The 22,360-nt window shown below is 36.8% G+C and overlaps 1 pseudogene across 1 annotated transcript; it reads left to right on the top strand.

Moving 5' to 3' along the window:
- Positions 1-318: 318 nt before the first annotated feature.
- Positions 319-21,257, top strand: LOC311615290 (serine/threonine-protein kinase RIO3-like; annotated as a pseudogene). The gene is made up of 5 exons: positions 319-536; positions 15,491-15,605; positions 17,245-17,388; positions 19,541-20,244; positions 20,645-21,257. The product of its transcript is annotated as a serine/threonine-protein kinase RIO3-like (transcript).
- The last annotated feature ends 1,103 nt before the right edge of the window (positions 21,258-22,360 follow it).

The raw sequence follows: 22,360 nt of genomic DNA, 5'->3' as shown, positions 1-22,360 counted from the left end.
CATATTTTGGAACTTAGCTACAAGAGAATCTGGGAAATACTTCTTTTTCCTGTTCTCTCAGCCTCTGCATGCTAGTAATAAGAACAAGTGTTGAATAAGACACACTGTTCTATTCTGCCAGTAGTGAACTTAGTAGACTACCAAAGAATTCTTTCTCAAAATAGAGAAGAGGATGACAAGATTTAAGTAAAATGATAACAACAAAACACAGCAAGCTCCAAAGGGACCTCTCAGTACTCACATCATTGTGTACACCTCTCCATATTTCATTAGGGCTAGTCAATAAGATCACTAGAAAATGGTGTTATATCTGGGGCCATGTCAGTCATTGCAGTTTCAACCTTGATCTCTTGGACTGCTCGTTCTGGGGAAAACCACCCTCCACATTGTGAAGACACACAAACAGATTTTGGAGAAATCCTACTGGAGAAGAACCGACTTGCCCACATAAATTCGGTAGCCAGGTGCTTGAGCCACCATGGAGGGGATGACCAGCATCAGGCAGGCCTTCAGATGACTATGGTCCTAGCTGACATGTAATTGCAACTTTAAGATCCTGAGTTAGAAGAACCAACTCAGACTTTTCTAATTGAAATAAGAGAAACATATGATTATTGATACACATCATTGATGTTATAAACCACTACCTTTGGGGGCGTTTTGTTACATAGCTATCAATAACTAACACAGCCTCTTATATAGTGAGGTCAGAGCATGAAAGGCCCTCTAACGAGATGATATTTAATATCACTAGAACAAGGAGTAACTAGCTATTTAACAGATACAAAGTTAAGTGCTCCATGAAAAACAGAAGCAGGAAATGGCCCTGAAGCAGGGGAGAACTTGGCTTTTTAAGGGGCAGAAGGAAGTGTGTGGAGCATTATAAGTTGCATTGTGTGAGGATGTAGGGTGGAAAGGTGTGTAGGAGCCAGATTCTTTAAAATATTGTAGGTCACGGTAAGGAATTGGAATGATTTTTTCTAAGTGAAATAGGAGTTTTAAATCCCTGTTAAACATGTTAGTGATGTGAGGTAAGAATGGGAGATGAAAGTGTTGAGACTTCTTGATATACTCAATTAAGAATTTTTGTTGTGATAGAGGGGTAGATATAGGATTAACTGAGGCTTTTATTCTCTTTTAAAATAGATACACTTAAAGCCTGTTTGTATGCTGATGGAAATGGTTTTAGAGTGAGGGAGAAATTAATGATGCAGGAGATCGAAAGGAAAGGAAAATTTCAGGACAATTGTCTTTAAATAGGCAAGAGGGATGAATTCAGATGACAAGGTGATGCTATTCCTCAGCAGGAGGAAAGACAGAGAGAAGGCCAAATACATGGGACATTGGCAGTCAGACTGGTGAATCTGTAAAAATGAGGTGGTGTTGTCTGATTATATTTATTTCTCAATAAAATGGCTTATGAGTTAAAGATGGGGATGTAGGAGGGTTGAAAAAAGATGAAAGATATTTTTGTTGCATGTCTAAATAAATGGAACACTGTTGGAATTTTTATTGCTTTCCACTTCTAGGGAAAACAACAACAAAAACAAAAAGAGAGAAAAAGCAGTTGATCTGAGTTATTCCAAAAAAGCATGCCTGGTGGCAAGCGAGGATAAAAGGGAGAGAAGAGAGTAAATCTGGAGAAAGGCTGATCTTATTTTATCGCCCACAGAATTGTAGAATTTTAGAGTTAGAAGGAAGCTTTGATCAGTATATTGAGGCAAAATCCTACCCTTTGCAATTTTTCTTTGTCCTTCCTGTTCTTTTTTTAATTTAGTTTGCCCACGTATTGATATTTATAAAATGAACTTATAATTTTTATTTTTATCACCAGTGGGACTAACATGGTCATAATTAGAAATTTGGAACTTTCACTCCAACAAGAGGCACCAATGATTATTTGGTGAGGTATATCCATTCACCCAATCGATTAAATGCCTATTTAGTTCACTAAGTGATAGAGATCTAGGTGATAGAGAAAAACAGTGAGTGAATAAGACATATCATCTCAGCCCTCCTGGGTCCTACTCTGGTCTTCATCTACCATGTATTGTTATCAGGCATGTTTTCTATATTTCAAGTACATGAAATACGAAATACGAAATATGTGTAGCATAAAACATGCCTCTAGGTTTTCCTAGAGACATGTTTCCATAAAACATACTATCTCTAGGTTTTCCTAGAGACAGTATGCATAGGGTATATTCAGGGTGCAGTCTCTGAGCCTGACAAGGTTTGATCCCGTAAACTCTCTGGGTCCTATTTTTTTATCTGTACAATGAGCACAATGATAGAACATAATTAAATAAATTTTCACATGTAAAATTCTTAGTGCAGAGCCTGGCATATAATTAAGTGTTAAATAAGTGATTTATATTATGTAATACTAGAGGCTTGGTGCACAAAATTCATGCACAGGAGGTGTCCTTTAGCCCAGCCTGTACCCTCTCCAATCTGGGACCCTTTGGGGGATGTCTGCCAGCTGGTTTAGGCTGGCAGGGGAAGGCAGTTGGGGTGACTGGGTCAGCAGGGATCAGGCCTAAACTGGCAGTTGGATATCCCCTTACAATCTAGGACTGCTGGCTCTTAACCTCTTGTCTGCCTGCCCTCCTGCCTGATTACCCCTAACCGCTCCCCTGCTGGCCTGATTGATGTCTAACTGCTCCCCTGACAGCCTGATCACCCCCAATTACCCTCCCCTGCAGGCCTGGTCACACTCAAATGCCCTCCCCTGCTGGCCTGGATGCCCCCAACTGCCATCCCCTGCCAGCCATCTTGTGGTGGCCATCTTGTGGCAGTCATGTTGTGGTGATGTCGTGCAAGGGCATGGCACCACCTAGGCTTTTATTCTTCATATAAATTGAAAAGATTCAGTTTTTTTTCAATTAAATTTTTATTTTAGTTTAAACCAGACATAATTTATTTTTATTTTTAAAAAATATATTTTATTGATTTCTTACGGAGAGGAAGAGAGAGGGAGAGAGAGTTAGAAACATTGATGAGAGAGAAACATTGATCAGCTGCCTCCTGCACACCTACTGTGGATGAGCCTGCAACCAAGGTACATGCTCTTGATTGGAATAAAACCTGTTACCTTTCAGTCTATCCACTTAGCTAAACTGGTTAGGGCCAGACACTCTATCCACTTAGCTAAACTGGTTAGGGCCAGACACAATTTAGAAATTAAATGGTCTGACTTAACCCCTTCCCTACTCACACAATAACATAAGAACTTATAAGGCAGGTGAGTTGTGTGTGTATTTGCATATTTCATAATATCTGTGGAAAGTATATAGTCACTAGAGGAATCAGATCCTGATGATGAAATTACTTTTATACTGATGAAGTTAATTTCTACATTACAATTTAGAACTCTATTTTACAACTTAATTCAAAAAATGTGTAACTAAAAACGTGTTGGACCTAAAAACATCAAGTCCAACTCAGCCCACAATTAAAAATTGAAAAATTTAATATACATATGGTTCTACAAAAGCAAATTGAATGAATATCAGAAAGTCTGCTCATTAAGACAATCCAGATATAATAAATGCTTCATATTTACAACCTCCCTTCAACCATGATTATTAAGTTGTTTTTATGTAAGCCCATACAAATTAATTATTTAATTTTTTGCAAGTTCCTTTAAATGAAATTACCTTGAGGAAGAAAGATTAGTTTATGGAAGCTTCTAAGGGATTTGTGCAAAAAAAGAAAAAAAAATGGTGCCCAAATTGCTTTGCATATTTAGAGAGCTTTTCCTCTCAATATTTAAGTACTGCATTATGCAGTTATTCATTCTATACATGAAAACTTTTGATTCTTATTAGCTTATCCAAACGTAGCTTATTGTACCTATTTGCAAATATATTAGTGAATGTTTTTTTTCTCTTTGCTCAAATTGCCTAAATCTGTTACAATATTACAAAGTGCAGCCAAAATAGAAAGTTTTGTGTAAGCTATAAGCATAATAAATGGTATAGTCACTTCGGGTACCCAAAGAGATGTGAAACTATGAGATGGGGGGGAAAGAGCACTCTGAAAAAGTTAAAAGTACAACAATGGTATCATAGATAAATCACCTAGGGGCACCTAATCACTGAAGCACCACTACTGAACAAGAAGGATGTTTGATGAAACTAGACTTTGGGGAATTTCACAATCCCACCCTTTTCTTGCTCCCAAGGTAACTTTCAGCATTTCAGATTCCCTCAGGTCCTCTAAGGTGAGCAAGAGATTTGATGGGACAGATTCTCAGAGACAGAGCAGAGGAAATGGGGTAAAGCTGAGCTACTTAGCTATTCTAGCCTATTCTGTCACTGTATTTTTTTAAATTCAGAATACTCTTTTATTCTCTCTAAAAATATTGTAAGACATATACTTAACTATTTTAAAGTGAATATGAAGTAAACGCAGTCTGCTTTTTAACATTTTGAGGAGCTCTGTACTCCTGAAAGAGACTTTTCTGCAGGTTCAGGAAGGCACGGTAAGAATCATTGTTAGCAACACAGACTTTACACCACTCTGTCACTGTTTATTGAACTGTGACTGTGCTATTAACTCATCCTTCTTCTTTCTTAACTACTCCTTTCATTCTATTAACTAGATTCAAATAACTGTATTTACATGGGACAACATAGAATTCCAGTGATAGGCAAGGACCTGAGAAGAAAAGCTGCTATTTACATAGCAAAGATGTTCCTGCATCTGTTTATCTAGTCTTTAATTAGTCATTATCCTTAGCAAATAGAAAATTACTAGTAAAATAATGAAAGCCCTGGTTCAGTTAGTTGGAATCAATGTGGTTCAGTTGGTTGGAATGACGTCCTGTACACTGAAGGTTGTGGTTTTGATTCCCAGTCAGGGCATATACCCAGGTTGTGTGTATTATCCTCAGTTGGGTTGCATGCAGGAGGTGGCTGATGGATGTTTTTTTTTCTCTCTCTCTCCCTCCCTACTCTCTCTCTAAAAGCAATAAAACAGCCTCTGGTGAGGATTAAAATAATAACAATAATAACACTTGAAGATCACCTGATGTGGCTTAGCTGGTTGAGCCTCTTCCCATGCACCAAGAGATCACTGGTTCGATTCCCAGTCAGGACACATGGCAGGGTTGCGGCTCACTCCCCAGTAGGGGGCATACAGGAGGCAGCCAATCAATGAATCAATATTTTAATCTCTCCCTCTCTATATAGAATTAATAGAAACATATTAAAAAAAAAAGACTTGGAAAGGCCTCTGTGCTATTTATGCATAAGGACTGGAGGTTTTCAAGGGTCAAAGGGATCAGGGAGGAAACAAAATCGGAGCTGAGTGTGGTAAAAAAAAAAATGCTCTTTCCTCTAAGAAAATGGATTTAGATTGGTATCCATTCTAGAGCATTGTTCTTTTGACATATATTGATACAGTGAATATCTCCTCAAACATACACACACCAAATATACCCACACCATACAGAAACAAAAAATATTTATGAGAAAAAACTTAAGATACAATATTAGATAGCTGTTATTAAAACAAAATGTACTTCTAGCTATTTATATACCATTATATTTTTATGATTAAGTATTACAAATTAATGATTAAGAGAACAAAAAAAGAAGAGAAACTTTGACTATTTATCCATGAAGGTGAGTAGACTGAAGAGCATTCTAATATTATTTTTCATATTCATGTATAAAAATATATGTTCTTGGGTGATTTGTTCATTTGCACTACAATATTTACAGTTCTTTACTGTCTTACAGTTCTCATTCTGCCTCTCCTCATTATCTCACTTCCTTCAATTCTCAGAGACATTGACTGATGACTTCCTCCTTTTTGAAGAATGTGAGATTTAGAATATGAAATTTACATTATACTTGAGAATAATGTGATAGTAAAAAAATATAAATTTATAAAAATGTTACAAATGTTTTTGGATATAATTTGGCCCTAAAAAAGTTGTTTTTGTCTACAGAGAAACAAAAAGTATTTTGTGATGATAATAGACATAGGTGTTATTGGGATTCTATAAATAAGCCTAGAATACTTCATATTAATACACTTGTTCAGTGCTAACTTAAGGGAGAAGTACAAATAAATATACACACAAAAAGTTGCTTTCAATGAGGTCTATATAAAGGATAGATTTAAATGAAAGAAAAATATTTTGGTTTCTCGTACACAGCTTGCAGAGATTTTGATTCTCCCAGGCCTGGGTATGGACTAGCAGTCCACTTTAGTGGTCAGAGCAATCCCCACCAACTGCCCCTGGACAACCTTCTTTGGTCTTAGCAGTAGCTGTCTGTATACCTTAGAGTGCAGTTCTCAGTACAAATATGCCCATTTTACAACAGGCAAACATTGCCCTAAAAAGCTGAGACTCCATTGGTCTGAGAATTGCTTTGCATTTCTTTCCATAAAGATATAAAGACTTTTTTATTGTACTCCTATGTCTCTATCTTTATTTTTATTGGGATTTATTCTACAAATATTTATTGAGCACACAGGATATGCTATACTCAATATAAAATAATTAAAATCTGATTTTGATAAAGCTATGAAGACACAAATATAAAGTGAAATCATAATTTACAACAAATAATGACTAGAAACTTTGTCTAACTTATACATTATTTCTATTTGTTATAAGGTGATTCCTTTGATTCTTCCCCCCCCCCCACCCCACCAAAATGCATCTCTTCTTTCTTTCTTGAGTCATAACCTAGATCAATTTAATTTCCTTTCCCTTCTTATAGATATGAAACTTTATTTCTTGTCTGTGTCTATGAAATTGGAGAGCAGGAACTGGGTTATATGTTACTTTTAATATTGATTCAAGAGATCCTCATTTTGTTACTTCTAAGGAAGGAGCCAAAATGTTTTGTTTGTATCTGAAGATTCAAAAGCAATGAAGCAAATTATTTCTCTTGAATGCTGTTAAACATGACAAAGGAGCTAACTGCTTAATTCTAGAGGGTCTGTTATTATTTGTAAACTGGTTCTTAAATAAGGACACTTGCAGATGCCTCTTGCTCCAGATGGTACCATTTAACTGCCGGTGTTACTCATGAGTGGTTTTCTGCTTTAGCTTTAAACAAATATTTAACACAGCAATTCTGTTATCAAGAATTCACTCTTAAAATTGGAACACAATCCTAAAGTACTGCGTGAAGTAGCAACAAAAGCAATTTCCTTCAGCATGGGACATTTGAATTAAAAATAATGAAGCACAAAGGGGATAAAGAAATGTAGCCAAGTGAAAAGAGGGGGGAAAAAAAAAAATCTCTGGACATAGTCTGAAGGTCTGAGTGTGAATTCTTGCTCTGCTACTTGTTAGTTTAGTGCTCTATATAGGAGAAGAAAGAAAGAAAGAAAGAAAGAAAGAAAGAAAGAAAGAAAGAAAGAAAGAAAGAAAGAAAGAAAGAAAGAAAGAAAGAAAGAAAAAGAAAGAAAGGAAGAAAGGGAAAGAAAGAGAGAAAGAGAGAAAGAGAGAAAGAAAGAAAGAAAGAAAGGAAGGAAGGAAGGAAGGAAGGAAGGAAGGAAGGAAGGAAGGAAGGAAGGAAGGAAGAAAGAAAGAAAGAAAGAAAGAAAGAAAGAAAGAAAGAAAGAAAGAAAGAAAGAAAGAAAGGGAAAGAAAGAAAGAAAGAAAGAAAGAAAGAAAGGGAAAGAAAGAAAGAAAGAAAGAAAGAAAAGGAAGGAAAGAAGGAAAGGAAGGAATAGGCTGTCCCTTTCAAAGGATTTGTTTGAGGACCGAAGATAATCAAACTTTTCCAACACTATTTTGGTGGATGTTAATAAATGTTAGGGGGGGTGGTGGAGCAGAGAGTTCCTTTGTTGCTTCCATTTGAGAAGTGTAAAGTTATGCCAGGAAATAGGTTTCTTCATTGAAAGACTTCTTTATCTATAAAATGTAATATGTTTTGGAATTCTCCAAGAAGACATATATCATTGTGTTTCCTAAACTTATCTGACCCCCAGTCAACATTCTTGTTGGGAAGATATTTCTGGAACAAACACATTTTGGAAAATGCTACTCTATCCTCTAATGTGCCGTTCAAAAGTAAGCTGTTAAAATTTAGATATAACACTAAATAGTAATATGGGACCTGTATTTTACTAATGTGTTCTAAAGAACTTTTCTGTCTGATTCTTAAAATTAATCTATTATTAATAACATTTTAAAATAGGTTAAACATTATGCTATTTAGTACATCAAATATTTTAAAATAAACAAACTGATAGATCCTCCCTCCCCCAACTGATGGACAGAGTATGATGTAACCTGCACCTGTGGCCTGGACATTCCTGAGCTCCTAACCAGGCACCTTATATGGACTGTACAGTGAACCACCAATCAGCACCTGCCAAATACCCTAAGCCCCTGATTCCTAAGTACCTAAGTGCTTAATCATGTGCCTTATATAAAACCACCAACCAGCGTGTGCTGAGTTCCCTAAGCCCCATCCCTTCCCATTCCTCCCCTCAAAAGGTGTGTTCTCCTCTGCACGTGTGCGACTCTCCCTTGCGGGGCAGCCCGGCCGGTCCTTCTCTAATAAAGCCTGCAGTCCTGGTTTCAGCCCTTGGTCTCATCTTTCACAAACAAGCAAAACAAAAAAAGTATTTGTGTCCACAGGTTCAGGGAACATTAGCTATATACTTCTCAGCTTAATATTTAATATATAAATGGATATTAATTTGCTTCCTTCATGGGATTTTTAATCTATAATTTTATTAATCTAATTTAAACTGAAGCTGTATAAATATTTTGATGTTATTTTTACATCCCTTTTAGTAATACCTGAAATATATGAGTGTATTAGAGAAACAGCTTAAGTATTGGATAAATCTTGGATTCAATTCCTGAAGGTTACTTCATTGTTCTGTGATCTCTACAAACCTCTCCAGCTTCCATTTTCTCATATATAAAGTGGATATAGTAATGTAACTGGAAGAAATAGGTTCTTCTGTGGTATTTTGGGAAAAGAATTTCAGGCACACTCTTGTAGGAAGAGTTTTAAGTGATAGCGGCAAGATTTATTAGAGTGAAAAGCAACAGGATACTCTAGAACAGTGTTTTTCAACCTTTTTTGGGCAAAGGCACACTTGTTTCATGAAAAAAAATCACGAGGCACACCACCATTAGAAAATGTTAAAAAATTTAACTCTGTGCCTATATTGACTATATATAAAGTAATTCTCTTGAATAGGAATCAAATAAACACAAAGAAAGTATTTTATAATTACTTTATTATGAAATATTAAGTAAACAAAATAGTAAAAAATTATAAAATTCTTGTCTTGTCTGCACCTACGGCACACCAGGCAACATCTCGCGGCACACTAGTGTGCCGCGGAACAGCGGTTGAAAAACGCTGCTCTAGAAGAGTCAGAGAGTGGGCAGGAGAGAGGATAGTGGCTGCCCTAAGATCTTTGTTACATTTCTTTATATTTTCTTGGGTTTGGGAAGGAACAGTCTTTCTTTCAAACTATCCAATCTCTTTCCTGCATTTTCACATTCTTAGGCTCTCCCCCTACCCAATATCTTTCCTGGATTTTCTGGGATTTGTGTCCTTCTCCAATCTAATCCTTTTTCCAAATTTCCCCAGGCTACTGCCCTCCCCTTTTATGGTCACCACTTTGTCATTTGGTTTCCATTGTGCATGAGTTTAGTAGAAAGAAAAGCCATCTTTCCTGACTGGTCAGATGTTTTGTTCTATTTGGCTAAAGGATATCAGTTAATGCTTACTCCCTGGAAGGGATATAAAGCTTTTTTTGTTTTGTTTTTGTTTTTGCTTTTTTTTTTTTTTTTTCCTAATTAGGTTTAATCAGATTTTTATTTGTTGTCTCCTCTTTTGTTAAAATCTAACTAACTGCTTATTCTAACAGTAATACCTACCTTTTAAGATATTTGTGAAGCCCAAAGAAGAAAATCATTATATGAAAGCTACTGACATGTAACTGCTACTTTTGGATGATAATAAGAAGTCATATATTTTGCCTATTTAAGTGAAGACTGGAATTAATATTCTCAGTTTTTATTCATTAGTAAGAAATTTATTTATAAAAAATATATTTTATTGATTTCTTACGGAGAGGAAGAGAGAGGGATAGAGAGTTAGAAACATCGATGAGAGAGAAACATCTATCAGCTGCCTCTTGCACATCCCCATTGGGGATGTGCCGCAACCAAGATACATGCCCTTGACCGGAATCGAACCCGGGACCTTTCAGTCCACAGGCCGACGCTCTATCCACTGAGCCAAACCGGTTTCGGCAAGAGATTTATTTTTAAAAAACAACTCTAATCTAAATTACATGCAGTTAAATTTTAATTTATATTGCAACGAATAAAATAAAACATCAATCTTTGCTTTAAATCTGTATCTATGGGAATCTTTCCTTAACTATTTCTTTCATATTTCTTCTATGTGTCCTTTTTTAAAAAAAATTTATTTTATTTAATTTTTACAGAGAGGAAGAGAGAGGAATAGAGAGATAGAAAATTGAAGAGAGAGAATCATTGATCAGCTGCCTCTTGAACCCCCCACTGGGGATGTGCCCGCAACCAAAGTACATGCCCTTGACCAGAATCGAACCCGGGACCCTCCAGTCCGCAGACCGATGCTCTACCCACTGAGCCAAACCAGTTTCGGCTCTTCTATGTGTTCTTTTGCATGCCCATGCCTACTTTGCTCTTATTTTGGGAATTAAATATTGATAGTTAAGCTTTTAAAATTTAAATTATCTTTTTGCCTCTTATTTTATGTTTGCGATGACTTCAGGAATAATACTGAATATGCTGATTATTCTCATTTTAAATTATTGTCTTGAATGAGCACTTCTACTTTCATTGCCTGCTTCATCAGCCTAGTGATCACTGACATGTATGAAAATCATTGTAAACATCATTCCTTCATTGGTCAAATATTTGAAATTCTTAGATACTAGGTGATAAAGAAATATAGACACAGCTTTGCCAGTTCAGGACTAACACTAATTTTCTACAAACACAGAGCAGATTTTCTTTATCCCCTCCCCATAAAAATAGTAGATCTGTTTTCACCTTCATGCCTATTTAACCTATTGGCATAGTATATCTTTAGTTTCAGTTTTAAAAGTTGCTTAATCTTAGTAAGATAAAAATCTCCAACTAACCTAAAAGAAGAATAGTTAAGGTAAAATATTAAGCTTCAAATATACCAGAAAATTAAACTGATGTTTTAATTTCATTCTCAATAGAATGTGTGTTCTTTAGACATTCTAATAAAATTATTACTGTCATGTAGGATATAACTATGACCCTTGGTGCTAGTGTCTTTTTACAAATTAACTGGTTTGGGTTTATTTTCTTGGTTTCCAAAGACATGTAGAGTTAAAATGCATTTCACATCTCTAAGTTATCAAAAGTTTTTCAAAGCTGAATTTTTAAATGGCATTAAAATACTCTGGTCAAAACTGGTTTGGCTCAGTGGATAGAGCGTCGGCCTGTGGACTGAAAGGTCCTGGGTTCGATTCTGGTCAAGGGCATGCACCTTAGTTGTGGGCACATCCCCAAAAGGGGGTGTGCAAGAGGCAGCTGATCCATGATTCATTCTCACTGATGTTTCTAACTCTCTATACCTCTCTCTTCCTCTCTGAAAAAAATCAATAAAATATATTTTAAAATAAAATACTCTGAAAATCACAAAGAAGGTTGATATAAAGTGCATGCATATTCAAATCACTCGAGAGACAACTTTATTTTTAGTTAATTTTCATTTATGGATGCCTCTCAGTTTTTATTTATTTATTTATTTATTTTATCAAATCCTAGATATACAGAGCCATGTAATCTGGCAATTTCTCCCCCATTTCTGGTGTATATTTTAGAGATCTCTGAAAATAGAGAACTCGGAAAATAGAGAAATCTGTAAATATGGCTTCTTGTTCACATCACGCTATTTCCATAACCCCCCTCCCACAGCATACATAATTTAAAATTATAAATTAAGAACATATAAAAGCAAATACCTGATTTAAAATACCAGTCATTAAATCCTAGAATTGGAAGGCATCATTTTGGTCTAACCATAGACATTCTGGATACATTCCACGAAATCATTATGTAAGGTCATCAGCCTCTTTTGAGATATTTTCAGTAAAATGTATCTCTGGTGGTCAGTGCACATCATAGTGACTGGTCATTCCACTGGTCATTTCGCAGTTTGGTTGATTTGCATATTTGGCTTTCATTATATAGGATTATTAAATTATTTAAAAATATAATAAAAGCTAATCACTTCCTAATTATTTTTATTATCTATGATGAAGATTAATTAGACTAAGAGCTGCATGATAGAAATACTATATATTGTCATTTATACTATATTTTGTCATTTCGTATCTCTCAAACTTTATTTCTCTATAATTTAAGAGCAACTCTCAAATGCCTTCCTCCAGATGCCCATTAGTTTCTATTAGTATCCACAACCTAATGCAAAATTCTAAATGCCCAATAGAAGAAATTCTGCCAATAATTTGGATGTTATTTTTTATATGACCTAAGAAACATAGTTGTTATTTAAACAACATTGAGCAGTATTCTGCATAAATTGCTTCATAAATATGTCACATTATACTATTAATATTTTGAGTTGATTCCTTTATTTAAACTTATTTTTAAATAGCTATGTGTTCCTATTGCAAATAAAATACCATAAATATAAGATAGATATTAAATAAATAGAAAACTATGAATATTAAATAAGAGAATGCTACATATCACTGAAAATGGACTTTTATACAATTAATAATTCATGCAATTCATTTTGGGAAATACAGAACTAGGAAAAGCCACTCTGTATCTATCTATCTCTCTATATAAAAGACTGAATGACTAAATAGTTGAACACGGTCAACTGGTCACTATGATGCACACTGACCACCAGGGGGCAGGCGCTCAATGCAGGTGCTTTCCCTGGTGGTCAGTGCTCTCCCATAATCAACCTCCTGTAGCAGGTCTACCTTCCAAGGCGGGTCAACCTTTCGTAGTTCCTCCCCCGAGCCGGCTGGCCCCAATTGGCCCTGATCAACACTGGGTGAGATGGCTCCAACCTGCCCCAATTACTGGCTAAGCCAAGGGATTCCACCTGTACATGATTCATGCACTGGGCCTCTAGTATATAATAAATACTAAAAGGAATTGAGTTTGGGGGAAGAAAAGACAATCGATATTTTGTGAGCAGACTGGATATAATGGCTTATCCTTGAAGTGCACTGTAAGAATTGAAGATGGAGGATCTACCTTTGAGTTACAAGAACTGAGTACTTACTGATGCTTAAACTTGAATTGGATATTTGCATAAGAACATCTGAGAGATGGTAACTTTCTCCTATCAAACGTGATGTTGCATTTAGCATTTTATGTAGTCAGTTTTCTAATGATCTTTCATCACCACTGGAAGATTTGTCTTCTTTTTTAAAATATATTTTATTGCTGAAATCGGTTTGGCTCAATGGATAGAGCGTCGGCTTCGAGACTGAAGGGTCCTGGGTTGGATTCCGGTCAAGGGCATGTACCTTGGTTGTGGGCATATCCCCAGTAGGGGGTGTGCAAGAGGCAGCTGATCGATGACTCTCTCTCATCGATGTTTCTAACTCTCTATCCCTCTCCCTTCCTCTCTGTAAAAGAATCAATAAAATATATTAAAAAAATAAAATATATTTTATTGATTTTTTTACAGAGAGGAAGGAAGAGGGATAGAGAGTTAGAAACATCGATGAGAGAGAAGCATCGATTCAGCTGCCTCCAGCCCACTCCCTACTGGGGTTGTGCCCGCAACCGAGGTACATGACCTTGACCGGAATCCAACCCAGGACCCTTCAGTCTGCAGGTGGACACTCTATCCATTGAGTCAAACTGGTCAGGGCAGATTTGTCTTCTTCTTCTTCTTCTTCTTCTTCTTCTTCTTCTTCTTCTTCTTCTTCTTCTTCTTTTAAAATATATTTTATTGATTTTTTTACAGAGAAGAAGGGGAGGGACAGAGTTAGAAACATTGATGGGAGAGAAACATCAATCAGTTGCCTCCTGCACACCTCTTGCTGGGGATGTGCCTACAACCAAGGTACATGCCCTTGACTAGAATCAAACCTGGGACCCTTCAGTCCACAGGCCAATGTTTTATCCACTGAGCCAAACTGGTCAGAGCCAGATTTGTCTTCTTAAAAAGTCTTTCTTGGCAAGAAATGAAAGCATGTTGCAATAGAAGACTACACAAATAAATTTACAGTATAAAGCAATAGTTTTAGATTTGATATAACTATTTAAAGAAATCAATTTTGTTTATTTAGTGTTGGTGGAAGCTATTAGAGGAAAAGAAATGTTCAAAACTCACATTTTCTTCCTTTTAAAACCCATATTGCTTTTCGTGGGAAAATAACCTCTCTTTTTATGGCTGTTTGCAAAATTGAAGGAGGAAGGGCTCTTTCATGGTAAAAGGATATGCTACAATATGCATGTCCTTCCAAATGTTGAACACTTACTTAGATTTGCAAAGAAATTGTCTTCATACAATGAAAACCTCTCAGGAAGTCCAACTGCTTATTTGCTTGTTCTTTCAAGGGAAACAAATCATCATTAAAAAGGTTTAACTTCAAATTAAGACCTTTTAGAAGCTTAGAGGGTCTTGCTCACAGTTCAAATCCCTTAGAAAATGCCTCATTGCTGGCTTGGAGCAAGAGAAAAATAGTACTGATGAGATTCAAATCATTCTCTATCTTCTCTTTCATTAATTTTAAACATAATTCACAGGCCATTATGCTCCTGAAATCAAAAGAATGATTCCTTATTATAGCACACCATTTTTTATCATTATACACACACAATGTCTAATCTCACCCCACTCATTCAAAATGGCGCTTAAAGCTGGCAGAAATGATTAACTCCAATATGTTCATCTGGCTTTAATTTATAGCTTTCTAAACAGTTCTACTTGTCTAAATATGTATTTACACAATAGAATATGATGAGTCATTTCTAAAATATAAACATACTAGTTTAAAAAATTGCTTAAATATGTATTTCTGCCTAAGTTTCTCTCAGGATATTTCTATGAGATTCACAACAATAACAATAATAATATTTTATTATTACAAATAATAAAAAAGAGTAAGCAAGGAGCAAAGATACCTCTCAAAGTAGTTAAAATATTTTTAATCCTTAATCTTTCTTGATATTGGATAGCCATAGGGCTACTGCCCCCTATTTCAAATGAAATCACCTCAATCTATTGTGACTAAGCTTTTAATGGTGCTAGCAGGTTGCTGTTTAAAACCTCTAATAATCAAACACCTGGGCAGATGTTTCAGAGAATAATAGTGTTTGTTTTCTATAAACAAAAATGTAGCTCAGCACATTGGCTTTTGTTCTCAGCTAGACACATATGTCACTATATCATCAGTCTCTCTTTTATTTTAAACAGTGTGCTGCACATTAAAAAACACCTCTAAAATTCTTTTCTGTTGCTAGTGAGGATGATGATGAGTACATTCTGGAGGCCAGTATCAATGTCATCCTGTGTCTGAAGTTGGTATTTCTGCCTCAATATGCCACTGCCAGTTCCAATTTTTTTCAAGATGAAGAAGTAAATTAGGGTGGCAGGGTAAGGCCAAGTAGTAAGACTTATTTGGTTTTCAATACCTATGTATGAATTGACATCTGTTTCTACAGTTGGACAGTCTAATCTAAACATTATTATCTCTCTTCCCCTCCCCTTCCTTTCCTCCCTCCCTTTCTCGCTCGCTCCCTTCCTTCCTTCCTTCCTTCCTTCCTTCCTTCCTTCCTTCCTTCCTTCCTTCCTTCCTTTCTTCCTTCCTTCTTTCCTTCCTTCCTTCCTGTTTTCCCAGTTAAAGTTTTGAAATTTGGGCTCATGGACTCATTTGCTATGGACTCATGTCTATGATTACCATTCCCTTTCTTTGTGAATAAAAGTGTTAATTGTAATAGCTTTGTCCCTGTATCGCTGTTGAATATTGGTTATGCAAGGGTCAGATAACTTGCATTTTTAAGTTCAAAGGTTTTAGGTTAAAAGGAGTTGTATCTGATGAATCTCATTTATATCTGGGCATAATTAAAATAATGAGATCTTGCATTTTAAGTCAGAGCTTAATGCCATGATTGAACAAAACTGGGGTCTTATTTTGAGGTGAGTACATTTTGCATAGGAATAATGTGAATTTTGGCCAAAAACAATTGTTCCAAGCCTAGACATGCTACTTCTCTTACAAAGCAGAGGGCATTTTTGAATTGTGCTGGCCCTGTGATCTACTTCAGTCAATGGAATGCAGAGGAAATGATGTTGTGCCTGGCAGCTTCTACTTTACATTCTTAGAGTCCTGGACTACTGTGTCAAATGTCTTTCACGCTGCTGAAGAGAGAAGCGGAGCACTCCCCAACCATTCTAATCAGCCTAGCAACTATGGGCGTGAAGTCATCTTGGAAATTTCCATCTCCAGCAAAGCCACAGGCAAAATACTGCTTTATAAGTGACCCCACCAGGAAGAGAGGAGAAACAGCTCAGCTGACTCCAGTCAACCCAATGAACTGAGATAAATAATAAGTTATTACTGTTTTTTGCCACCAACTTTGTGGTGGTTTATTATGCAGTAATTGATAACTGGGAGGCAAATAAAAGAATGAGTGAATGAAGAGGTAAATGATTGGCTGGAACAAAAGCCACTAAAAATGCAAGTAGATGGTATCACTTCGATTACTGGGTGTGTTATCAGAAAGCTGTGTTACCCTTTTCTTCCACCTATCAACTTTTGTGAAGCTTTACACCTACGATTGCCTATGGGCACCAAGGTCCTATGAAAAGGTTCTGCTTCTCTGTGTATGTTTAGACCATATTTTAATCTTTTTTTCAGAGCATATCATGCTCATTACTTTTTTAAAAAAAACCTTCATTTCTACCAAATATTGAAGTTATTTTTAAAAATGAGCTAAAATAAGAAAGAAAAAAAAAATAAAGACATGGGAAATAAAACTTTTATGTTGTGGGAGAAAAGTGGTCTAAGATAATAGCTAAAACAAATTTAAAAGATCTAATACACTAAAACCATCAAGATGTAATTGAAGGACTTTCTTATTCAAATGCTATGAATAAACCAAATAAAAAGCTTGGGATAGAAACAAAGTGATGGGGAAAGTATACTTCAAGATAGAGAATCAGCTGTAGTTTGCCTAAGGAATTTGCATTTGCAACTGGTTATTTGGTGTTTTAGTATCTCCATGACAAGTCTGCAAATGATAGAGAAATAGTGAAGAGGGAAATAGACTTTATAGATACCACTAAAAGAGCAATAATGAGGAATGATTTAACAAAATTCAAAGGTTTAAGATCATTTGAGAGCCTGAAACAGCAGATGGTAAGTATAGTTCATTTCAGACAAACATAAAAAAAGATGCATAGCAATAGAGAACTACAAAAGAAGGCTGTGAAAACATTCCAATAAACTAATCACTCAGTCCACCAACCAGAAAATATCCCAAAACTTTTAACTATCAGCTTAGTGCAAAGAAACCAAGATGAAGGCCTGAACACAAAGGTGCTATTGAGGGAAGTGGGAGTGAGAAAAAATACTTTGAAGTAGGAAAAGATAAAGCCACTTAATAAAACATGGGACTTTAGTCACAAACTCCAGGGGATTTATTTTTTTTCCATGGAAATAAAAAAAGCATTTTGCTAGGTGTGTTAACTTATTTAATGGGATACATTTTAGTACCTAATGTAAGAGGGTGTCTAAATATAGCCAGGAGAGCTTTTTTTCCAAGTGAAAATAGATTATACAGTTGTAAACTGCCAGTTGTTTACACTGATGGTTTTAGTGACAGAAGGGTCCATATATCTTTATAAGGACAAATTGGTTGGCACATTTCAAGGCATCTGCTTCCATGTGGTTTCTGTAGTGAGATGGGTACCTTCCTAGAGGAAGCTCAAGTAGAAATTTATAGCCTCACTCCTGCCCTGTTAACAAAAAGATCTCAGGCTATTCTCCCAGGTCCCACATTTTACTCAAGGACAACAGAGTTGGTCTTTCTAACAATAGCATTTTCAGTATGTTATTAGATTGACAATCACTTTCTTTTTCTTTTTGCACAGAACAAATATTTTGGGACAAAATGGAGCAAGGTCATCCTATCTTATTTTTCATTAGAGACAACTTTGGCTCTAGCAGGCATGCTAGTTATGTGTTCCCGATTTAGGCTGCAATGTCATGGTGTGTGTGGTAGTTTGGGACTAAACTTAGAACTGTCCTATGAGGAGACACCAAAAAGAAGATAGAGAAATATAGGAATATGGAAGATTTTAAATCAGGAAAACCTTGAATGGATGGATGTTTATGTGGATATCTCTCCAGATATTTAAAAATATAGTTGCCTAGCCAGTTTGGCTCAGTGGATAGAGTGCTAGCCTATAGGCTGAAGGGTCCCAGGTTCGATTCTGGCCAAGGGCACATACCCCGGTTGTGAGCTCCATCCTCAATAGGAGTGGGTATTGGAGGCAGCCAATCAATGATATTCTCTCATCATTGATGTTTCTACCTCTCTCTCCCTCTCCTTTTTTTCTCTGAAATCAATAAAAACATATTAAAAATAAGTAAAATAAAAAAATAAAAACACAGGAGTTACTAGAATATGTTTATAAATGTTTATGAAGTACTCCTGAATAAAGTCTAGAGATGAAAGCTGATGGTCTGTAAAGAAATCCTCCACACTGATTCTTCTTTTTTATAAAATTTCTTTAAGAGTTTAATCGCCACTAGAATTATCTGCAAGTTAAGGAGGTAAGAAGTTTGACTTTTTAAACTTCAGAATGAACTTCCCTGCTTTCACTGACTATATTTTCCTATGTGAAGAACTGTACCTTTTTACAATGAAGTCATAAACTTTTAGTGTACTTTGAGTCTCTGCTTTATCCCTCATCCATCTGCCACATAGGCTCATCCTGGTTGGCATTCTTATAATAGCCAGCATGTATATTATGTGTGGTTTTAAAGTTATTACTTACCATGTAGAAACTGAAACAATATAGATATATTTTAAAATGTATTTTTGTTTAATAAAAATAGAAATGGTCAGCCGGGACCGGTTTGGCTCAGTGGATAGAGTGTTGGCCTGTGGACTGAAAGGTCCCGGGTTTGATTCCGGTCAAGGGCATGTATCTTGGTTGCGGGAACATCCCCAGTGGGGGGTGTGCAAGAGGTAGCTGGTTGGTGTTTCTTTCTCATCGATGTTTCTAACTCTCTGTCCCTCTCAATTCCTCTCTGTGTAAAATCAATAAAATATATTTTAAAAAAATAGAAATGGTCAATAACAAAAAACCCAATTTTAGAATCTTTAAATAAAATACAGGGGCAGGGATGCAGAGCTGGCTGCTGACATCTGTCACCACAACTCCTCCCCCATTCTGCTCCCCTCCCCATCACTCGGCCCCCCTCAGGTCCCCTGTGGAGGCTGGGAGGTGCCATCTCTCCTGTGCTTGTGGCTGTCTTCTTACCCCCATGGATCTGGTCTGAGTGTCATCGCTCAAACCCAGGCTGGCAGTCACCTGGGACCAAAAAGTGTTCATGGGCTACCTTTCAAAAAATATCCTGCTCTTTGGCTAATGTCATGAGTGAGCAGTTGACTAAAGAGTTGCAATTAGAAGAAGCTGCTGGTTTTCTTAAAGTTGCTATTGCTGAAGGACCATTTTTTACTGGAGAAAAATACTGATATTTACAGAGACCTAATGCTGGCTTAGATGCTACAGATGGAATTTGATAGAGGATGCACAGTTCAGGTGTAAAGAAAAATTTAATGGCGATAGCAAAGTTTCTATTCCCTTTGAAAATTATCAAAAAGTGTATCCCTCTGAAGACAGTGATAGATATGAAGATGAGGTTGACTGGCAGGATACTCGTGGTGATCCCTATAGACCAGCAACACCAGTTCCTACTCCCAAAAAGGGTTTTATTGTAAAAGGAAAAGACATCACCCCTGAACATGATGAAGTATTCTGTGGTAGAAAGAATATAGCCAGAATGGAACATTTTGCACATGGATTTCAGGAAGGAGATGGAATTGGAATGGATTTAAAACTATCAAACCATGTTTTTAATGCTTTAAAACATCATGCCTACTCAGAAGAACATCGAAGTGCCTCCATGACAAAAAAGAAAACTACTGCAGAGAAAGCAGTTGACCCTAAGACATGGTTACTTATGTATAAGACTAGAGGGCTGGTGCATGAAAATTCATGCACTGGAGGGTGGGCAGTCCCTCAGCCCAGTCTCCCCCTCTCACAGTCCAGGAGCCCTCAGGGGTGGGAGGTGATCCAATGATCAGGGGAAAGAATGCCCCATTACACCTCTGCTGCTGCCACTGCTGGCAGCACAAGTCTCGGCTGGCCCTGGTTACCTGAGCCTCTGGCGGCTCTGGTGGGCTGGGCAGCTGCCATCCGAGCCTTGCCTGCACCTCAAGGCGACTCTGGGTGGCTGGGGGGCTGAGGGAACTGGGGGATGCTGAAGGCCTTGCTGCCCTGGCAGGGTGGAGGGGACTGGGACTGCCATCTTGTGGCTGTGGGTGCTGCCATCTTTGGAATAGTGTGAGGGTCAATTAGCACATTCCCTCTTTATTAGATAGGATACTAAATATATTAAATATATTTAAGGTGATTTCAGGTTCAAAGATCGCTTCAGTAAACTATAAAATCCACATAAGATTATCTGAATGTGGGCAGAAAAAGAAATGCACAACCTCCTCAGAATGTAGAAAGAGGAAATTCCTTGTCCAGCAGTGGTACTATGCAAGAAACACATTTTAGTTATGTCTTTTATCTGCCACGATCAAGGTCCAGCCTACAAACTCTTCACTTGATGCATCAGTTGTGTAATGAGCGCAGGCTGGTGCATGCCCACCTCGGTGAATGTCACACGCTGTGGCACGCTGGGAAGGATTGGTTGACCCATGTCAGTCAGTCGGTAAAACCGACCCATCTTCACTGCCTGGAGTTCTTGTTCGGTGACTGTTGGAATGTCTCCCCAGTTTTTCCAGAAAGGCGGAGTGGAGGAAGCCCTTAGTGAGCGAGAGCTCTTCAATGCTGTCAAGTGTAAACATCTCACAGACAATGAAGCTGATTTCGTGGCTGAGATAGACGCTTTGGAGAAAATGAATGAAGATCGTGTTCAGAGGAATGGAAGGAAAGCTGCTTTGTTTTTGAAAGGCGATGAAGGTCCTCATCCCATACGATGAATAGCACCAGTACCCACTGCTTTCACTGTTGGCCCAGCGGCGATGGCCAGCTGCAAATGCCAAATGAAGTTACAGGTGAATTGAGATACCAACACGAGCTGTGTACTGTGGTGCTTCCGTGCTTTCCCCCTGGTACCCCATATGCCAGATGTGCGGAGTTTTTAGCTCAGCATCGAGAGAATAAAATGTCACTGCCTCTCCTCTTATGTACAGGATCATATAATTCTTTAACAGCTACAGGTTATGTAATTGAAATCAACCTGATTTTATAGGATTCGTGGTATAAAATGTTTTGATGATGATTTTTTAAAATGTAGGTAACATTTTCAAATACAGGAGGAAAGGCCAGAGGTGTTTACAAGGGAGGCCTTCATTACCACCTACTTGCTCTGATCACCTCTCTGCTTTGAGTTTCATCTTTCCTCAAATATCTTATTGGCCTTAAATTAGCCCTTCTCAATTCTTTTTCCAGACTGTGACCATGATTCTAAAGGAAAATGTCTTCTTTTAGCAGGTGTCTAAAAGGAAATCTGGTTTCAGAATTGCTGATGGAAATAAACAAAAGCAAAATATGTTTTTTGGGTACATCGTGAATATGAACTGAGTTCTTTACCAAGTTCATATCCAAGAAAAGGATTGTAGTTTCTAAAAGATAATTATATAAAAACTGAGCATTCCAAATTGTTTAATATTAACTTTTGACATTTAGGTGAAATGGATAAAGTGTAACTCATGGTGCAGCTGCTCTGCATTTATAAGGAAAATGTAAGATATCTGGAAGGGCAGAATGTTAATATTTAACCATGTTTGAAATATTTTAATGAAGTCAGTGATACCAAGTTTAGTGTCCATTTCACTCAAACTATGTACTTACTGATTCATTTTTTAAGAAATACAGCAAGTCAAGTGATGAACACTAAGTTTGAAAAAAATTGGGTACCAAATTAACCAACTCATTTGAACCATCTGACCTCACTTTTAATAATTTTTAGAGTGGCTGGATGCCACTTCTTAAATAAAGCAAGCACTGTATTGGCTTTGTTAGAACTGAAGTTCATAAACTGAAATGTAATTATTCCTCCTATTGATGATTTCAAATTAAAACCA

Source organism: Pipistrellus hanaki, assembly GCF_964339955.1.
Source record: "Pipistrellus hanaki genome assembly, chromosome: 2".
NCBI classification, from domain to species: domain Eukaryota; kingdom Metazoa; phylum Chordata; class Mammalia; order Chiroptera; family Vespertilionidae; genus Pipistrellus; species Pipistrellus hanaki.
This window is presented reverse-complemented; position numbering and strand designations above follow the sequence as displayed.